Genomic DNA, 20,485 nt, shown 5'->3' on the forward strand with positions numbered 1-20,485 from the left:
TCCTCTCCTCTCCTCTCCTCTCCTCTCCCTCTCCTCTCCTCTCCTCTCCTCTCCTCTCCTCTCCTCTCCTCTCCTCTCCTCTCCTCTCCTCTCCTCTCCTCTCCTCTCCTCTCCTCTCCTCTCCTCTCTCCCTCCCTCCTCTCTCCTCTCTCCCCTCTCCTCTCTCTCTCTCATTAGCAGGCAACAGTGCAGCACTAATACTATCTCTCTCTCTCTCTCTGTTTCTGGCACAACAGCGCCACCTACTGGTACTCATCGTAATTGACTCATTAACCAACGTCACATAGGTGAACACGGACATTGCTGTTCCTTGGAGTGGTCGCACCACTCAAAAATATATTTCTGCCTATTATAATGACATGCTCAAACTAGGGACAGCAGGGTGAATGTGGTCAAAAACGTTGTTGTTAATGTTAGCACCGGTTATATAATTTTCTTCTCTCTGTCTTCTCATCAGGACTTGGGGAGACTCTGTTGCCTCGTTTGAGTTGGCTGGTGAAAAACGCCGCCTTGCTGTTCTTCTGGCTGTTCAAGTCGCACACGGCCGACTATTACGACGCCGGCGTCCGAGTGTTCCGCCACAGCCCCGTCACCTTCCCCCGCTCTCTTCTTCTTCTGCGAGAACGACGCCCTCTGCGACCCGGTCAGCCCTGGAGTCCGTCATCGACCTGTGGCGAGAGAGGGGCGTGGCCGTGGAAAGCAGGAAGTGGGCGGTGTCGCGGCACGCGGGCCACATGCGGTGTCACCCGGAGGAGTATCTGTCCGCCTTGGAGACGTTCCTGAACGATGCACTATAGCGCCCCTTCAGGTTGGGAGTAGATAAGAGACTGCTGGGCCACGCGCTAAAGATTTCATAATAATATTTATTATCTAATTGCTCAATTGTTTCAAAGAGAGTATTTAACCCCGTTTTGGGCGGGAACCCCTTTTGGTGTTTTAAACATTATGCTATAATTTAGCCTATTGGAAAAATAGCAGACCTACAAGCTCATAGCGCGCCACCGAGTGGCGCGCTATGAGCTTGTAGGTCTGCTATTTTTTTTAAATCGTTAAAATGTGCCTCAAATCTTCAGAAAATGTTCATGATTTAGAAAACTTTTTTTTAAATTTCGACGTCACGCCTGAATGGGTTAAATGGTTTTTTTACCTTTGTAGCATAAACATAGATTAATACGAATGAAATTTTACTACAGAGAGGCGAGTCTAAACTCTCTGAAACAGTGTTTTTGAAGGAGTTGAAAATATCTTATTTATTAATATGCCAGTTTTTATTAGAAGCCTATAGTACTTGTAAGTTATTTTTGTTCATGTTTACCTGTTGGATTGTTTGTGCCTGTAAAAGTGCATTAATAAATCCACTAGTGAGCTTTAGATGTGAAAGGCACTTTAATTTAACTCAAGTTTAATTTATATACCTTTTAGTAATTGTTTAGTAACTCATGAGTCATGACAGTACTTTTCAAGGACTTGGCACAAGCTGGTAATAAGTTATTATACTGTGTCATTTCTTGTTTAGCTTGATATCGATATTGTGACAATATTTGGGGAGTGAATATTAGCGGTTTCACAAAATATTTATTTACACAATGACATTATGATTATTTATATATAATCATCAGTATTGCCTATAAGACCTGAGCAACTGAAACGCTGCAACAGTCAGGTTAGTTTAGACCAGGGGTTTTCAACTGGTGGTCCGTGGGGTGCAGGGGTTCGCTCAACCCCACCCCAAAAAGCCATTGTCCAATGAATGCCTATCCAAATAGTTTAGCAACTGTTGCTAGGCAGGACAAGCTTTCGTCACCTCATAGCTGTCAGTGTTATTTTGCATGGCTGTGTTGTTGAACACACACACTGACAAAGCTTAACGTCGGGAAAGTTACACGACTGACCCACCCGGTCTTTAAAGTTGATTCGTCATTTCCTCGTATTTCTAAATCTAGTTAATTGAAATAAATGTCGTGCACATTTGTCCAATGCATAGCCTACTGCATATTGGATTTGGATATTGGTTGGATATTACGGAATTATGGTAACTGTGAGATACCTTTTCTGTAATTTGTCTGAGCTCTGGAACACTAGTACATTTCAGGTCAATAATATTTGATATCATTCGTTGTGCATACTACCGCGTAGTATCGTGCAACAAATTGTTCATTTCCAAGCCTTCCCTGCATGCTTATTTATGCAAATATGTTTTTTTTGGACTTATGTTTTTTTTTTTTTTACATTATAACAAAATAATGTATTGTATTTATTTCCATTTTTAAAATGTTTCCCCATGGACCACATGCAGGCAAACTTTTACCACGGACCATTAAAATAAAATACATATGGTCTCCAAGGCTAGTGGACTATTGGTTGAGAAACAGTGGGATGCATAGCAGCTTGATTCTTAGTCGGTGTGGTGCCCCTGGTTCACAATCAGTTGAAAACCCCCTGGTTTCGAAGAAAGATTTATATGTCATATCCTGATATTATACAATCAAGCCGAAGAACACCCTTTAGCGCCCCCTATTATGGTTATCTCATAATAAGGCAAACATTCAGCAAGAGTAGCCGATCTACAAGCTCTCACTCGAGGCGTTTTGCAAACACAGTATAGCGTTGCAAAGGAGGAGTTAGAAGTGAAACACTTCTGTGCAGCTAGTGGGAACCCCTTTTGGTGTTAGCATTATGTTATGCTTTAGCTATTGAAAAATAGTAGATCTACAAGCTCATAGCGTGCCACCGAGTGGCACGCTATGAGCTGGTAGGTCTGCTATTTAAAAAAAAATTGAAGAACGACTGACATAGAAACATAGCTTTTTCAGAACACAGGATGTAGAAGACATTTTTAGAATCTGATCTCAGGTCAGAATTGAAATCTGGTTGCCTCACACACTGCAGGATAATCTGGCCAGATAATCACTCCCGCGGTCAAGCTTGACCGCCCTCCCAATAGTTGGGTCTGACCCCAATTCTCCCGGGTTATTACAGTAGGTTATACAGTAGGCCTAGTGTGAGCCTGCAGGCTTTACGTTGACAGGATCTTAAACACTTCATGAATTTGCTATTATGATGCTGGCGTTTCTCCCTTAGATGTTGCCATGCACGCTAATCTCCTCTCGTGAGTCGTTGTGGATTATGGTGCAATGCACCTGAATTAAATGAGAACAAGGTCGCTAACAATTTAAACATGCATAATGGAACCCAGTTGTGGATTATTAGTTTAGTTTAGTTTATTTGGTTTTTTTCTCATACAAAACATTCTTAGTTCATCAGTTTTTTCTTTTTCTTATTCTGGAAAAATAAAAGGTATAGATAGACTGAAGCCTATAGGCTTATTGCGTCTACCCTTTTGTCCGATAACTTAAAATAATAAAAATGAAAAAATAATAATAATATATGTATACCCCTTTTACAGGTCCTCAAACTAAACAGCTCATGAGTCCCATTTCTACTGAACAACGCAACATTCAAGTTTTTCTTTTCTTTCTAAAAAAACAAGACAAACAAAACCAAGCAAAACAATAATGCTAATAATAGTCACAGTATACTAACATTTTCACACAAAAACAAAAGGAACAAATGCCACTTGATTTGAGCCTTTACTCTGTGTAGCCCTTCTTACTCTGTGTAGCTGTTGTTATGGTGCAGTGGACCTGAATTAAATGAGAACAAGGTCACTAACAACAGAACTGCATTTGGATTGTGTGATGCGTTGTGCGAGTCATAAGTTATGAGAGGTATAATTGGTCTTCAGTAGCCTAACAATTGTGAGACCAGTGCAATAGCCCCATGAACAAATAAATAAATATAAATACAATCAAATAAAATTGAACAAGCTTTTGGAAAATTTAGCCTAATACTACTAGAGTAAAAGTGACAAACGACCCAATGTCTATTAAAGCATTTTCATGTGGAGGACCCTATTACCATCCATAATGACCCCCATCTTAATTAACAGCTGTGTTGTTCCATGGAAGGGAGCTGCATATAAAGAGATTTGTGTTCAAAACGGTTCACAATACAATAAAGCTCAGAGTGTCTCATCGTGATGTGCTGTGTGCTTGTAAACCTAGACCGTCTATTTCGGAATAGCGAAAGTATAGGCTATAACATTAAGAATTAAATATGTTAAACTGTTTGACAGTGACCCCTGCGCAGTGTTGGGTCAGCTACATGTATAGGCTATAGCTTAACTTGCCCCCAACACTGGTTTTAATTATTCCTTTTAGTTATTTCATTATTTATTTGATGGCTTTTTTTTTCCCCAGTAAGAATTGAGGCTTGAATACGTGCACTATTAGAGTATTAGCAATAGGTTAAAGTTACTTAATATAGACCTATTAGCTATTATTCATTGTTATCTGCAGTGTTGGGCAATTAAGTTAAGCTAGCTGACACAACAGTTAAGCTACATGTATGACTGACCCAACACTGGGGATCCCCTGATCCGACATGAGAACCATGTCACAATATCTCTCTCTCTCTCTCTCTCTCTCTCTCTCTCTCTCTCTCTCTCTCTCTCTCTCTCTCTCTCTCTCTCTCTCTCTCTCTCTCTCTCTCTCTCTCTCTCTCTCCATACAATACATTTCTTACCAAGCTCGCCTTGCCCAATACTACATCTAATACACTGTTACATCATCAGAAGCTGTCATGGAGCAGAGATTAGCTGCTAGTCTGACTGGATTGTTATAGGAACATTTGTTCAAATAAAAAACCCAAAATATTCATTATACCAGTGATAGACACAGACATAATACCAGACATGTTGCAATATGGGTCGATTTACAGTGCCTAAGCCAATAACTGATGCAATGAAGAATACAGTCATGTACAGGGATGACTTTCACAGACATTAAGGGTAAAAGGCATTTTAAGAAAAGACAGAAGGATTTTCTTATATGGCAAAATTGTAATTCTGTTTATGTCAATATACCAGTTAATGTAATAGAGTGAATGCACTAACCGTGTTTGTTATGCTGTTATTTCTTCTTTTTCTTTTGTGATATCTGTAATGTTGTTTTTATTTCATTTTTTTGTATGTATGTATATTATTCAGTGAGGACCCCAGGAAGAATAGCTGTTGCCAGGTGTAACAGCTAATGGGGATCCTAAATAAAATAAAATAAACCAAGAAAATTAGTTTGTAGGGGTGTTGTCTTCAACCACCCTATAGGGGAATTTCTGACAGCTTCTGAAAGTTGGGGTACCATCAACAACAAATATATGGCAACATGGTCTAAATTTCATTACACTTTAAGCACTTTTATAGCATGTGAAGTGTGGCTATAAATTCGGCCATAGCCACTTCATGAATGACCTCATCACATTTGTGATGTCTGTTAATAGTGTTTGTTGTGCAAAACTAATGCTTGGAATGGATTCAGAATCATGAAACCCCCCTAGTTTGACATGTCACATCACATGCTAATGAAAGCATATTGACATTTAGAACATTTTGCCTTTATTGGTTGATGGTTGATGGTACCCCAACTTTCAGCAGCTGTCAAAAAAATCCCCTAGGATGCATGGTTGAATAGTTCTAAACCAATGTGGATTATGTTAGTAAACACCTTTACAAACACATTGGTGGAGAACATTCTTGGTAAGAAATGTATTCCCAGATTTGGCATTATTCTGAATAATATCCCCTGACTATAGCTATGTGAGCGAAAGTAATGGTTCAAGTCGAATTTGGACCATGACTGCCATCTACTGGAGAGATGACGAATCAACAGCTGGTCTCGAGTAGCAGCAGAGCCTAGCCTTTTTATATCAAGGTTAAGGAAGGACGTATTCGGCCGTCCGTCCTGGGACGGTTCTGCCTGCCAGACAGTGCCAGCCAACCAACGGATTGGCCAATAGCACAACCAATCGATCATATCGATGTATTGAATCAGGAAGTGACTGCAAAGCATGAAGATCCCATGCAAAGCACCACACTATCACCAGTCTCTCTATTTTCATGTCCTCCTGACCATAGTTTTCATAAATTCATTTTCAAACACTTTTTGGAGGCAACTGTAGGCCTATAGTCCGCTGCCTATAAACAGCCCAACGAACGAACTTATAATTAGCTGCTGCCAACAGGTGAGTTCATTATATGGTACATAAACTCGATGCCAACCTTTTGTCTCTATAGCCACAATTTGCAACACTAGATTTATTTAAAGAAATATTGTGCAGTGAACGCTTTGCAGATTGAAAGAGGATCATTCAAGCTTGCCCTGTAGCCTAACAGTTGCATTGCTAACGTGTGATGCAATTTGCGGCTAAAATGTATACAGGAGGCAACTGTATACAGGAGGCAACTGTAGGCCTATAGTCCGCTGCCTATAAACAGCCCAACGAACGAACTTATAATTAGCTGCTGCCAACAGGTGAGTTCATTATATGGTACATAAACTCGATGCCAACCTTTTGTCTCTATAGCCACAATTTGCAACACTATGATTTATTTAAAGAAATATTGTGCAGTGAACGCTTTGCAGATTGAAAGAGGATCATTCAAGCTTGCCCTGTAGCCTAACAGTTGCATTGCTAACGTGTGATGCAATTTGCGGCTAAAATGTATACAGGAGCAGCCCGACACTTAATTATTTATCCATGTAGAAATTGTGCACAAAAAATGCAATAGGCCTGCCCTATATAGACTACCAGATGCACAAAAAATAGTCTACAAAAAAAACCCAAAGCATGATCTTGTCTAGCCCCTCTCGGAACCCTCCATAAAGCTTTTCTGAAATTTTGATGAGTTTTATGTAGGGTCCCTGCTCATAACTATATTTTCGTATGGGAATTCTGGAACGCGGACATAAATATTCTCTCTAAGCTCGTATCTGCGGCGTTTGACGGCTTTTTTTAGTTTGAGTTATTCTGAATTCGTGAACTTTAAGTACATATACATTCCGCTGTGAATATCTCCTGTGGCGCGGAAGCCGTTAAGTATTTTTAATTTGTTTGACCGATTTGGTCGCTTTATTTCTTCTTGTTTGTTTACCGTTTATTGTACCGCCTCCCGGTGTGCGGTTGGCTTGTGCCGGCTACGTCCCTGCCTCTGATCTGCTCTGTCATAGCTATAGCGCCACTAGCTAGCCAGATAGGCGGTACAATGAGCTGTCAATAAACAAGGAAGGAAGAGAAGAATCAAAGCGACCAAATCGGTCAAACAAAGATTAAAAATACTTAACGGCAGTGTTGGGAAAGTTCATTTTTTTTAGGAACTAGTTCAGTTCACAGTTCAACATTTTAAAAATGAACTAGTTCCGTTCATAGTTCATCATCCAAAATTTTTAACTAAAGTTCATCGTTTGAAAAATGAACTATTATAGTTCTTTTTCGTTCTTTTTTTGCTTTAATTTTTATATATTTTTTACATTTTACAAAAATTGCTCTTTTGCAATGTGAAATGCCACCGAATGGGCACATACTTTTATTGTGAAGGCAAAAGTTTCTGAATGTTCTCAGAGACTGCATCTCCGCATGCTGGGGGTGGCTGATCTACAAGCTCACAACGTGTCCGGACGCGACACGTTGTGAGCTTGTATATCAGCTATTTTCAGCACGGAACACATTGTACGGCGAAGAATAAATCAGGCATCACTGCGATTCATTCACTGTGGAAGAGAGATGTCTTTTGTTGGCCGTTCGTGGCGATATTATGGACACGTACCTTCTCGACGCGATAATAACCAACTAAGCTATTGGAAGCTATTTTTCGTGGCACATTATGTTTAATCAAAGAACAAGTTCCCTCAGTGTTTGTTAGGAGTTGGGACAGTGTCTGCTGCTGTCTGTCAGCGTGCATGATCATCATGCAGTAGCTATACATGCGCGCTCCAGTGACAGCTGAGAAAGATTAGTTAATTTGTGTCGGATAGGGACTTATTGGTGGGTTTTCAGCTAAATATTAAGGCCTGTTTAGGGTGTGTTTTAGTGCCGGGGATTTCGCCTGGAAGACTCTATTGAAACACTCACTCTTGAACGAAAGTTGAACGTGAAAAAGTGACGTTCACACACGCCAGAAATGAACTTGTTCACAATGACGTTCATCAAACAGAAATACAGTACGTTCAGTTCACGTTCACCCTAAATGTGAACGAGTTCGTGAACGATCGTTCTTTGAACGCGTTCGGGTACAACACTGCTTAACGGCTTCCGCGCCACAGGAGATATTCGCAGCGGCATGTATAAGTACTTATACTTCACATATTCAGAAACCCTCACACGAAGAAATGTCGTCAAAGAGCGCAGACAGGCCATAAACACGTTGTTTATGTTTTATGTATGCCTGCGTACCAGGTGGCATGGTACTGCTGGAACAGGACCACATGCTCTGTGTCGTCAAAAAGTCAGAAACTTCAGTAGCATTGGGTCCTGCTTGGAGGGCTAGATCTTGTCTTGAATTCTATACATCTCCATTCATATTGCATGGTAGGCTATTTAACAGCCAACATATTAGATTTAATTTATTCTGTGTCTTGTCCTTTTGCATATAGTTGAGTGCTTTTGTGTTGTTTAACTTTAAAAGCAATAGTGGGAAATAAAATATAAACCTTTCACACACTTTTATTCAGCGTGTGCAAGTTAATAATCTTTGCATTCATAATTAAACATTCCTGCAGCTCTAGAATTATGTACAAATACATACCTGCCATTATTCAATATATTATTATTATTATTATTATTAAGTATAGACAAATTCGTTAGCTTCCCAAAGATGGTGTTCAATAAAGGAAAGAAGGTAAAACATAATTAAAAAATATATATAAATGTAATAATAATAATAATAATAATAATAAAATCCCAAAGAAATATAAATATAAAGGGAGATGAACTTTTGCAGTTTTTTAACCAGTTAAGCTTATGCCCTATTTGAAAATAGTAAGTAATAATAATAATATATTTTTATGTATCTAGAAGTCCACGTGCAATCTTCAGATATTTTTTTTTACGTTTGTCGTTTGTTGAATATTTTGTCTATAATAACAAAATTAGGACACGTTTAATAATTACATTATTGTAAAAGCTGCAGCAATTACTATTTTATGATCTATACTTTAACCTTTTTATTATTTAAAAAATAATTAAATTATCTGTTCTTATTCAGAGGAATGACAAACATCAATATGTAAATAAATAAAAAATACCAACACTGCCTCATGGTAAACAATGCAGATGGGCTACAATAAGAAATTAATTATATTCATAAAAAGTAAATTATCCCCAACATAATGTTGAGTAGTGTTTATTTTTCTTTATCAGTACAATCGTATAGAGAAAAACCTCTTTTGGTGGTTACCTATTCACAATAGGCATTTAGCAGACGCTCTTAATCCAGAGCGACTTACATTAAGCATTAACCTACATTATGTTATGATTTAGCTATTGAAAAATAGCAGATCTACAAGCTCATAGCGCGCCACCGAGTAACTTGTAGGTCTGCTATTGAAAAATCGTTAAAATGTGCCTCAAATCTTTCAATTCAAATTGTCATGATTTAGAAAACTTTTTTTTTTTTTAATTTCGACGTCAGGCCTGAATGGGATATCATAGCCTACCTTTGCTTTTACTTTCTTGATGTGAACCAGCGTCGTCTGAGCAATATTTATGATTCCATGGATGGAGTTGGATTCTCCTTTAGCAGGTCGACTGAAGCAGACTGACGCAAGGGCCACGACAGAGACACACAGGAGACAGAGACACACATGGAGACAGACAGAGACACACAGGAGACAGAGACACACAGGAGACAGAGACACACAGGAGACAGACAGAGACACACAGGAGACAGACAGAGACACACAGGAGACAGAGACACACAGGAGACAGAGACACACAGGAGACAGACAGAGACACACAGGAGACAGAGACACACAGGAGACAGACAGAGACACACAGAGACAGACAGACAGAGACACACAGGAGACAGACAGAGACACACAGAGATAGACAGAGACACACAGGAGACAGAGACACACAGGAGACAGACATAGACACACAGGAGACGGACAGAGACACACAGGAGACAGACAGAGACACACAGGAGACTGAGACACACAGGAGACAGACAGAGACACACAGGAGACAGATAGAGACACACAGGAGACAGACAGAGACACACAGGAGACAGACAGAGACACACAGGAGACGGACAGAGACACACAGGAGACAGACAGAGACACACAGGAGACGGACAGAGACACACAGGAGACAGACAGAGACACACAGGAGACAGACAGAGACACACAGGAGACAGACAGAGACACACAGGAGACAGACAGAGACACACAGGAGACAGACAGAGACACACAGGAGACGGACAGACACACAGGAGACAGAGACACACAGGAGACAGACAGAGACACACAGGAGACAGACAGAGACACACAGGAGACAGAGACACACAGGAGACAGACAGAGACACACAGGAGACAGACAGAGACACACAGGAGACAGACAGAGACACACAGGAGACAGAGACACACAGGAGACAGACAGAGACACACAGAGACAGACAGAGACACACAGGAGACAAGACAGAGACACACAGGAGACAGACAGAGACACACAGGAGACAGAGACACACAGGAGACAGACAGAGACACACAGAGACAGACAGAGACACACAGGAGACACACAGAGACACACAGAGACAGACAGAGACAGACATAGACACACAGGAGACAGACAGAGACACACAGGAGACAGACAGAGACACACAGGAGACAGAGATATAGTCATACAAGAGACAGATACACACAGGAGACAGACAGAGACACACAGGAGACAGACAGAGACACACCGGAGACTGACAGAGACACACAGGAGACAGACAGAGACACACAGAGACAGACAGAGACACACAGAGACAGACAGAGACACACAGAGACAGACAGAGACACACAGGAGACGGACAGACACACAGGAGACACACAGAGACACACAGAGACAGACAGAGACACACAGGAGACAGACAGAGACACACAGGAGACGGACAGACACACAGGAGACAGAGACACACAGGAGACACACAGAGACACACAGAGACAGACAGAGACACACAGGAGACAGACAGAGACACACAGGAGACAGACAGATACACACAGGAGACAGACAGAGACACACAGAGACAGACAGAGACAGACAGAGACACACAGGAGACAGATACAGAGACACACAGGAGACAGAGATAGAGTCATACAAGAGACAGACAGAGACACACAGGAGACAGACACAGAGACTGAAGCAGACTGAAGGGCCACGACAGAGACACACAGGAGAGCCAAACTGGTGTGCATTCTGATTATCACAAAATATATGAACCAGTGAATGACAAATAATAATGACATTGTACAGAAATCAAAGTTACAGAAAATGTTGCTCTCTGCATAAAAAAGGCTAATAATAGTAGGCTACATTTAATACATGAGGATTTTTTTTTGCAATATATTTATTTACATTATTTTTAAAATGTATAAAACATTTGTTATAGTTCTCTTGTTAATGTCCAGAAAAAACAAACATAACCGATACACAAATACAATACAAATACAATGACATCAAATAAATTAAAAATACAATCACAAGAAACACAACTCAACAATCAAAAACAAAAACAAATAAAACAAGATATGGTCCCCATTTTCCTCCCCACATTACTGTGGATTATCTAATACAGATCCTAATGGATTACTGTTCATAAAATGCATGAACTGTCCCCATTATTTCTTGAAAGTCATCAGACTTCCCTTTAATGGCTAAAGTCATTTTTTCTAGTGCAAGACAATTTGACAATTCTTTGTACCATTTATTGATGTCTGGTTTGTCTGGGTTTTTCCAAAAGCGTGCAATTGTGTGTTTAGCCTGTAGAAGAGAGTAAGTAATCATACTCTTTACTATTCATTTTGAAGTTATTAGGAAATATACACAAGATACACAGTTGTGGACAAATAGGAATGTCCTCTGAGATTATCTGAGATAATATACCAAGTAGGCCTACTTCTTTCCAAAACGTCATGATCAGTGAAATAATGTACCGTTCTCCACGTTGCACTTTACACATTGGTCTGGTATATTAGCCCATTCTGACCTGAGATCAGATTCATACGAGGTTTCCACTGGACACACACTGGTCTGATTAACCCATTCTGACCTGAGATCAGATTCTAAAAAATGTCAGTCGTTCTTCGATAAAAAAAAATAGCAGACCTACAAGCTCGTAGCGCGCCACTCGGTGGCACGCTATGAGCTTGTAGATCTGCTATTTTTCAATAGCTAAAGCATGACATGATGCTGACACCAAAATGGGTTCCCGTTCAGAATGGGTTGGGATCAAAACGATTGAGTAGAGAAGGAGTAATATACGTTCGCATCTACCATTTGTATTGTAGTAACTTGTATCTGGTATTGATCGTCTGTGTTAATTTGTACATGAGGACATTTAAATTGATTTTACAAGTTTCGTAGAGAACTTGGACTAAAATAACATATTAACACATTTTGCTTTTTAAAAGTATAATTTGATCTATGTCTCATAATATTATCTCCGTCTCCTGTAGGAGTGTTTTACACTTCCAGTCAACCGTTGGACACATCCCAGGCTTTCTCAGGAAAACCAACCATCACACGTTATGGCAACAGACCTGGAACCAGTCCAGCACACACAGATAACTGGTACAGTGCAGCCCGGCTTCTGAGCCAGTATTCTCCAGCAGTGATCTACTGTATGTTCCACGGTGAGTGAATCTATACACTTTAGACTTTACTATATGAACAAGTGGGCTGGGCTGTTTGGATGATTGCTTTTGGTGTTCGTTTGACTACGAAGGGACATGCTTGTTTTGACACAGTCTGTAGCATGCATGTTATCCACAGGCAGGGCTGGACTGGCCACAGGTCATACCGGGCATATTCCGGCAGGCCATTCTGCCATCATGATAATGTCACTGTACCTGTATCAGTGAGTGACAGATAAACCCTCTACAAAGGGTTGTGTAGTTGTCTGTTGGTTTGTATCATTTATGTTGTTCTGTAAAAGTGGTGGTATTATTAGGGGCTTGTTTGTTTGTTTGTGTGTGCCTCGACGGAGCGGGCGGTAGAGTTTTTGCTATCTGCACGCTGGTTGTGGTGGGCCGGTCTGGGCCAAATTCACGCGAAAATGACCGGGCCGAATTTTTGTCCCAGTCCAGCCCTGTCTACAGGTTGAGGAGCTAAACCGCTTTTGAACATCCACTTGCCCACAGCCCACATTTTACAAACGGTTGCCGACATATCCTGCTCCATCTAAATGAAGTGAACCTCCACGTTATGGTAGATCCATTGCTAGCTCGAGCCTGCCTAAATGTTGCATGCTTTGCTTTGCAAGTGTACAGTATCTTCAGTTTTTAGTGAGTGGTGCAATTTGGAAATGATAGTTTATTACATGAGTACATTGTCAATAATGTAAACATCAGAATTGATCAATCAGAATTGATTAGCAGTTTATAAATGATGTTCTGTAGCCCCCAATAGCGGCTTTCTATGTATATCCCATTCTGAACAGGAACCCATTTTGGTGTTAGCATCATGTTGTGCTTTAGCTATTGAAAAATAGCAGATCTACGAGCTCATAGCACGCCACCGAGTGGCGCGCTACGAGCTTGTAGGTCTGCTATTTTTGAAAAATCGAAGAACGACTGACATTTTTAGAATCTGATCTCAGGTCAGAATGGGTTAATCAGACCAGTGTGTGTCCAGTGGAAACCTCGTATGAATCTGATCTCAGGTCAGAATGGGATATATTCGTCCTCCTGGCTCATTTGATAATTTAACAGTTAACACATAATTAGCTGTTATCATCACTGATGTCTATCATCACCTCAGTGATACCTTTCTAGGTTTCCCTGATAAACTCCCACTGAAAAGGGAGACCATGTGGTTGTTTGTGATTTAGTGTCACAAAACTTGTATAGGAAGCACAGACTCTTCTGATGAAGGTCCAAACGTTCGTCATTCTGTATACTTAGCATTTCATAAAAGGCTCTAAATGTCCGTGCTGCTCCAGACTTATATTTGCTGAGACAAAGTGAAGTTGTAGAATGTGTTTCACCAAAAAAAACCATACATTATGCCAGACAGCAGTCAGTGGTGGTGTGTGCGTGTACGTCATGGAGGAGGAGTTTACCAGTAGCTCACAAGTTCTGTGCCCTTGTATGGTTGGTTCTGTTCCACATACTGTACGACTTGAGTTATGAGACCTTTAAGTAGCAGCTGTTACGGGAAAACAGTTGGAATTGTTTCATGTAATGCGTTAGAAGTGCACGCTGTATTGTCAACAGATCCTAATGTTTAGACGGTAAACTTGCAGTTGAGATGCCGCAAGTGGGCATTGCTGGGGTGCCGTTTCAGGGCCCAGCGGGAATGGCAATTTCCACCCCAAGCATTCACATTAACCTATGATTTAGTTATTTTATGCATGTTTTCATCTTTTTGCTGATTAATCAGATTTTAGATCCCAATTGGTGTTAATTAGGAGTGAACCCATCCATCCCTGTACATACTGTATGGCAAATGATGCACATAGATTGAAGTGTGTGTGTGTGTGTGTGTGTGTGTGTGTGTGTGTGTGTGTGTGTGTGTGTGTGTGTGTGTGTGTGTGTGTGTGTGTGTGTGTGTGTGTGTGTGTGTGTGTGTGTGTGTGTGTGTGTGTGTGTGTGTGTGTGTGTGTGTGTGTGTGTGTGTGTGTGTGTGTGTGTGTGTGTGTGTGGACAAAATCTTATCTAACGGTGACATATAATATTCTCCTTTTTGGGGTCTGAGAGGCTGAATCTTGATATGAAAAAATGTAGAAAACTGTACATTTCCAAAAGTTTTACTTTGTATATTTCAGTAATATATATATAGACTTTCTATATTTTAGTCATATCTGTCCTGTGAATCATAAGATTTGAACCCGGATGAAAAGCACTTTTTCAGAAATGTAGGAACCGAGGCATTACATTTTGTTTGAATCTAAATATCAGATCTGTTGTGTGCTAGTAGATCTGCTATTTTAACGATTTTGTATAGTTTATTGATTAGCCTACTTTAGATGCAGCAATGGCCTTATTCTGTTCTTTCTTTTAAAAAGGTCTTAAAAGTCTATACATTAGGGGCACAGTCGGTAGTGCTGTCGCCTCACAGCTAGAAGGGCGCTGGGGGCGTGTTCTCCCCTTTGCGTCGTCAGAGCCCATACCCGGGGCGGGGTTGGCGAAAGGGCCTTTTCTGTGTGGAGTTTGCATGTTCTCCCCGTGTCCCCTAGGGTAGGTGGTGGTACCCTCACAAAACATGCAGTAATCCTGGTCTCTAAACTGCCTCCCCCTGGCCAGCCGGGGCGCCTGATGGAGGGGAAAAGAACTGGTCGGAATAACGTGTTCTTTCCACGCTCTACGTCCAACCAGGGAAACTCGATCCCCCCTGTCAGGTGAAAAGAAGCAGCTTGGACTCCTCATGCATAGAAGGAAGCATGAGGTCAGTCCGCTGCCCCACGAGGTTGGCAGAGGAAGTGTAGCGCCCAGGATTACATTAAATTGACACCGGGTGAAAAAATGGGTTGCAAAATCATGGGATAAAATGTATAGAAAAAGTCCATAAATTGTCATTTTAAAACTCACAGGTTGACAACCACTGTGTTCTATGACACCTCTTGGTTGCATTCATTGATTTCCAAGGTTGATGTTCTCAGCTGGGCCTCTAGAGGGCTCTGTTCACCCAAAGATGTGTGTTTTGTGTTTGATTGATTGATTGATTGATAGAACATTTTATTAACAGTCGAATGGGCACAGTTCAAGTACATGGGTCAATACAAAAACTGCTACGAGGATAAAAACAGAACAAAAAGCATTAATACTTGTTTACATCAGAGTCATCCATTTTCAATGCATCAGAACATTTAAAGACATACAAATCTCTAAATCATAATCATACAAATCATCATATATATATATATACACGGTTAAAGAAAAATAAAGAAATGGGTCAGTTTCAAATGGCAGCCACCTGTACTGTAAGTGCTCTTTGAGCGAGGTTTTGAAGGAGTCTAGGGATTCACATTTCTTAACGGCTGTTGTTGGTAGGGCGTTCCACATTTTGGTGGCATAGGTGCTAAATTAAATTAACCCCGTGTTGGAGCCGAGTCTGGGTTGAACGTGGTTTGTGAAACTATACCTCTGGTGTTGTGATCATGGACTCCGTTGACAGTAAGGAAGTATTTTGACAGGTTCATGTTCTGTGCAATGGCTCAAAAGGACTATCCTCATACACATACTGTACAGTACAGTATGTTTGTCAGTTTTAAATCATGAACCAAGTCCTGAATTTCCCTCCAGGGATCAATAGAGCACCGAAGTCTGACGTCACTTTCAGTAGAGGGCGTCAGTCCACAGGTTCATGTATTTGTTTAGTTGCATTGAAATCCCCATTGAGGCGATTTGAGATCGCCTCATATAACAACTGTGTTTGAAAAATAAACATGTCACCCCGGCCGCTTCACTCATATGGATATGAAGAATCAACTGACTGAGAGAAAACGCTATTGTTACTGCTACTGAATTAGTTAGATTTTCGCTAGAAGCAGACTGTATCATATATGAGTGACTGACTGTTGCAAACGATACAGAGACACCTCCCTGACAATATAACGATACAGAGACACCTCCCTGACAATATAACGATACAGAGACACCTCCCTGACAATAACGATACAGAGACACCTCCCTGACAATATAACGATACAGAGACACCTCCCTGACAATAACGCCGAGACAGCTTGTTTATTTTTGGACCACAACGCTTATAGTAGACGATATTAAGATCACCCCATGTTATTCTCCATAGAGAAATTACTTCCGCGAACCAGGGGAATGGAAGGGATGAGCGAGTTACGTCCCAGCTGTAGACCATGTTTTGTAATTGGACTTGGATGTGTATTTAACCCATTTTGGGGCGGGAACGCCTTTTGGTGTTAGCATTATGCTATGCTTTAGCTATTGAAAAATAGCAGATCTACAAGCTCATAGCGCGCCACCGAGTGGCGCGCTATGAGCTTGTAGGTCTGCTATTTTTTGAAAAATCGAATAACGACTGACATAGAAACAGATTTTTCAGAAAACTGTCAGGATGTTAGAAGACATTTTTTAGAATCTGATCTCAGATCAGAATGGCTTAAGTTGTGTTCTGTCTTGTGTTTGTTTTGCTCAGGGGGGCAGTCAGCCAGATATTTCGTGAAGCCTCATTTGAAATCGGTAGTTCATATAATGGCCTGTTGTGGCGCTGGACTGGACCCAAAAAGCCCCATAGCTCCATAGAGGCCCATGTATTTTGGCCCAACTTCACCTAGACTGTATTACCTTAATAAACATGGTCATGAATACTTTCTTCTTCCAGTCACTAGTTTAAAGTCTCATTTCTAATGTCATAATATTCTTTTTGGAAAATTATGGTCCCATTAATTAAAAAAATGACCATAAAGAAAAAAAAACATCGCGTATGTTCTGAGGGGCGTGGCTACCGTTACAGTCTATGATCGGGATTCCCCTCCCACTCGAGTCAAAATAAAAACCAACGGAGAAGAAGGGGGGAAGTCCCGCCTCGTTGTCTGGGCAGCCAATGGCCAGCTGGTCCAAAACGGAGCCAGCCAATGGCCAGCTGGTACCAAACGGATCTAGAAAGATGGCGACTAACATCAGGAATTACCATATTATTACAGGCTTCATTTTACGTTCATGTTAGACCCGGCGAACGCTTTGTCCATATTTTTTACAGTCTATGGTTTTGCTGGATTATTGTTTGCTGTTCGTTTGCCGTCCTGGGTTCAGGAAACCCAGGTAAAGTAAAGACTATTTAATTTCATTCCTTATTTCCTGTGGCTGTTTTGCCAGCAGATGTCACTGTTGAGGGATTTTGTCCCTCGCAATCATCGCCTCTGCTAACCGGACGTTTACAGAGCGATTTAGCTGCTATGTGTTAGGATCTGTCTCTCCACAGACCTTGCCAGACCTGGCAACCTCTCCACAGACCTTGTCAGACCTGGCAACTCCCACTTCCCTTTCCACTCACTCAGTCCCTTCACTCACCTGTCTCCAACTGCCTCGTCAGCCCACCTGTGAACACTTTCGTCAATCAACCTTCCCCCTTTAAGACTGGACTCTTTACAAACATTCATTGTCAGTTCATAGTTTGATGTGTCGATGCAAGTTCCTGGGTTCCTGTTTTGTTCCTGTTTTATGGCTACATTACTCATTGATGTTTCCTGCGTTCCAGAGATTTTCCCTGCTTACTATTCCAATGTAAGACTTGCCTTATTTTGATTAAATCCTTAAACGGCTATTCTCGTCTGTGGTTACTCTGCATATTGGGTTCAGATCACTCTGCATCATAACACTATGTTGTGAACTATACCCGTGTTAACTGCTAGTCTTGATACTTGGCGTTACGGCACAGAATCCAGAACAGATGGTTTTGCGAGGGATGGAGAGCGCTTTGCTTTCCTTACAAGCCCCGCCCATCACTCGCAGTACTACGTGGGCGGAGCCTTTTTAACCCATTCTGACCTGAGATCAGATTCTAAAAATGTCTGTTTGAAAATGACAGTTTTCTGAAAAAGCTATGTTTCTGTGTCAGTCGTTCTTCGATTTTTCAATCGCTAAAGCATAACATAATGCTAACACCAAAAGGGGTTCCCGCCCAAAATGGGGCATTTAATTCAATCCCCCAGAACCACATGTAGAACAGTGACGCAGCAGTCACCTAGTGGTCAAATTTGGAACAGCAACACTTCCTCATTTAAAACACTACTGCACATGCTTTCTATAATAGGAAACTATAGCTTATCTTGCTAGCTCTTGGTTTCTGTTCAATCTGTTGGCCTCGATATTGAGGCCAATCCCTTATTTGGGTTTACTTCCGGGTGCTTCAAACGCCACTGAGCAACTTTGAAATTAAGTAGTAAAGTAGTAAAAAAGCGCATCGGATGAAACCTTAACTCCATTGGGTCCTCAAACTGTCTGCTAAAGCAACTAACTCCACCACCTCTCCTCCTTTTCATGGAAGTAATTGATAAATATATCAAGTTACAGCACCAACTTTGATGAGGAATATGTATTGCTTTGTTTTCAAATATAGGGTTTACTTAATTTCCTGAAAAATAAAATATGTTTTATTTCCTGAAACATTTTGGAGTTAAGTGGTTTCTTCCCGACAGCAGAGATATATTATAATTCTACAACTAATTATTATTTTAATGCTTTGTTTTTAGCTAAATCTTAGAAGTATAACAATGATTGTCAGTGGTGGAATTTAGGCACTCAAGTGCTGTATAGGCTACTTAAATACAAAAGCCCTGTTCTAGCTATTGGGAAACAGCCAATCTACAAGCTGAGCTCGGTATGTCTGCGTAGTATTTGTCCACATTTTGAAATATCTACTTCTACTTTTGGTAAGTTAAATACATTTTGCTGCCATTGCTGCCACCGAGTGGCGCGCTATGAACTTGTAGGTCTGCTATTTTTGAAAAATCGTTCAAATGTTAATATAAGCAACCATAATAGGTCAACTGATTTTGAGTACGGGTTTTGTTCGAGTAGGCTAAATGGGGCAAAAATAAGGACCAACATTGTCTCAAGCCTATAAGGTACTGTAAGCGGATAACATTTATTTGTGCGTGTCGTAGCACAATTACAATGTGCGCGTAGCATTTCATACTCTTTTCTACTCGTTTCGAGGAAGCAATCTGATTGGTTCTTCTAGCCGTTGATCAAACCAGCACCATTCACCACCTAATCAAAACAAAGAATTCAGCTGCTCTGTTTTCCCAGAGCGCTAGCAAACTCGGTGACTACATCTGTCATTAAAAAAATATTTTTTTCAGCGATTTTCTTAGTTTTAAGGGTAACTGTTGTAGAATTGCAATATTACACTTGAGGGTGTGGTTTAACGTGATTATTGCCACTTCAGTGATGCTTGCGGAACTCGTCTTCGTCTCGTTCCTGACCCCATCACTGTCGTGGCAATAATCACGTTAAACAACACCCTCTCGTGTAATATTGCTTAAGTACACTACATTATGGAGAACGTGAACGTGTTATCGTACTCGTGTGAAACAGAAATTGCCACTTTGAGACTTAATTGGACTCTGGAAGTGCGTTGCTGTTTCTTTTTTGCATCTGAAGTTGAATACAGTAAAGCTGTGATCTATACTTGTGAATGATGCAGGCAGACTATACTTGAAATCATTGTTGATTTCGTCGACTAAAACTAAGTGAGGGGCGCTCTTGTCATCGTACAAATTTACGTCATATTTGGCGGACATTTGAGCAAATTTCTCCTTTCATTGTCATTTAGCAAATATGAGACATGCATGTACGGGTGTGATTTTTGGATGACCCTCATAAAAGAAAAAAACCTTGAACGATTACTATTTCAATTTCGTTTGGGTCACTAAAAATATTGTAAAAAGTACAATTATGTGCCTATATTTGTA

At 40.8% G+C, this 20,485-nt stretch overlaps 1 pseudogene across 1 annotated transcript in view; it reads left to right on the forward strand.

Moving 5' to 3' along the window:
• LOC310879725 overlaps positions 1-941 on the forward strand; it is a 4,777-nt pseudogene extending 3,836 nt beyond the window's left edge. Inside the window, exon 4 of the transcript in view lies at positions 458-941. The product of the transcript in view is annotated as an uncharacterized misc_RNA (transcript). The remainder of the gene's footprint in view (positions 1-457) is intronic.
• The last annotated feature ends 19,544 nt before the right edge of the window (positions 942-20,485 follow it).

The sequence above is a fragment of the Protomyctophum parallelum genome (assembly GCF_964188405.1).
Source record: "Protomyctophum parallelum genome assembly, chromosome: 22".
Lineage (NCBI taxonomy): Eukaryota > Metazoa > Chordata > Actinopteri > Myctophiformes > Myctophidae > Protomyctophum > Protomyctophum parallelum.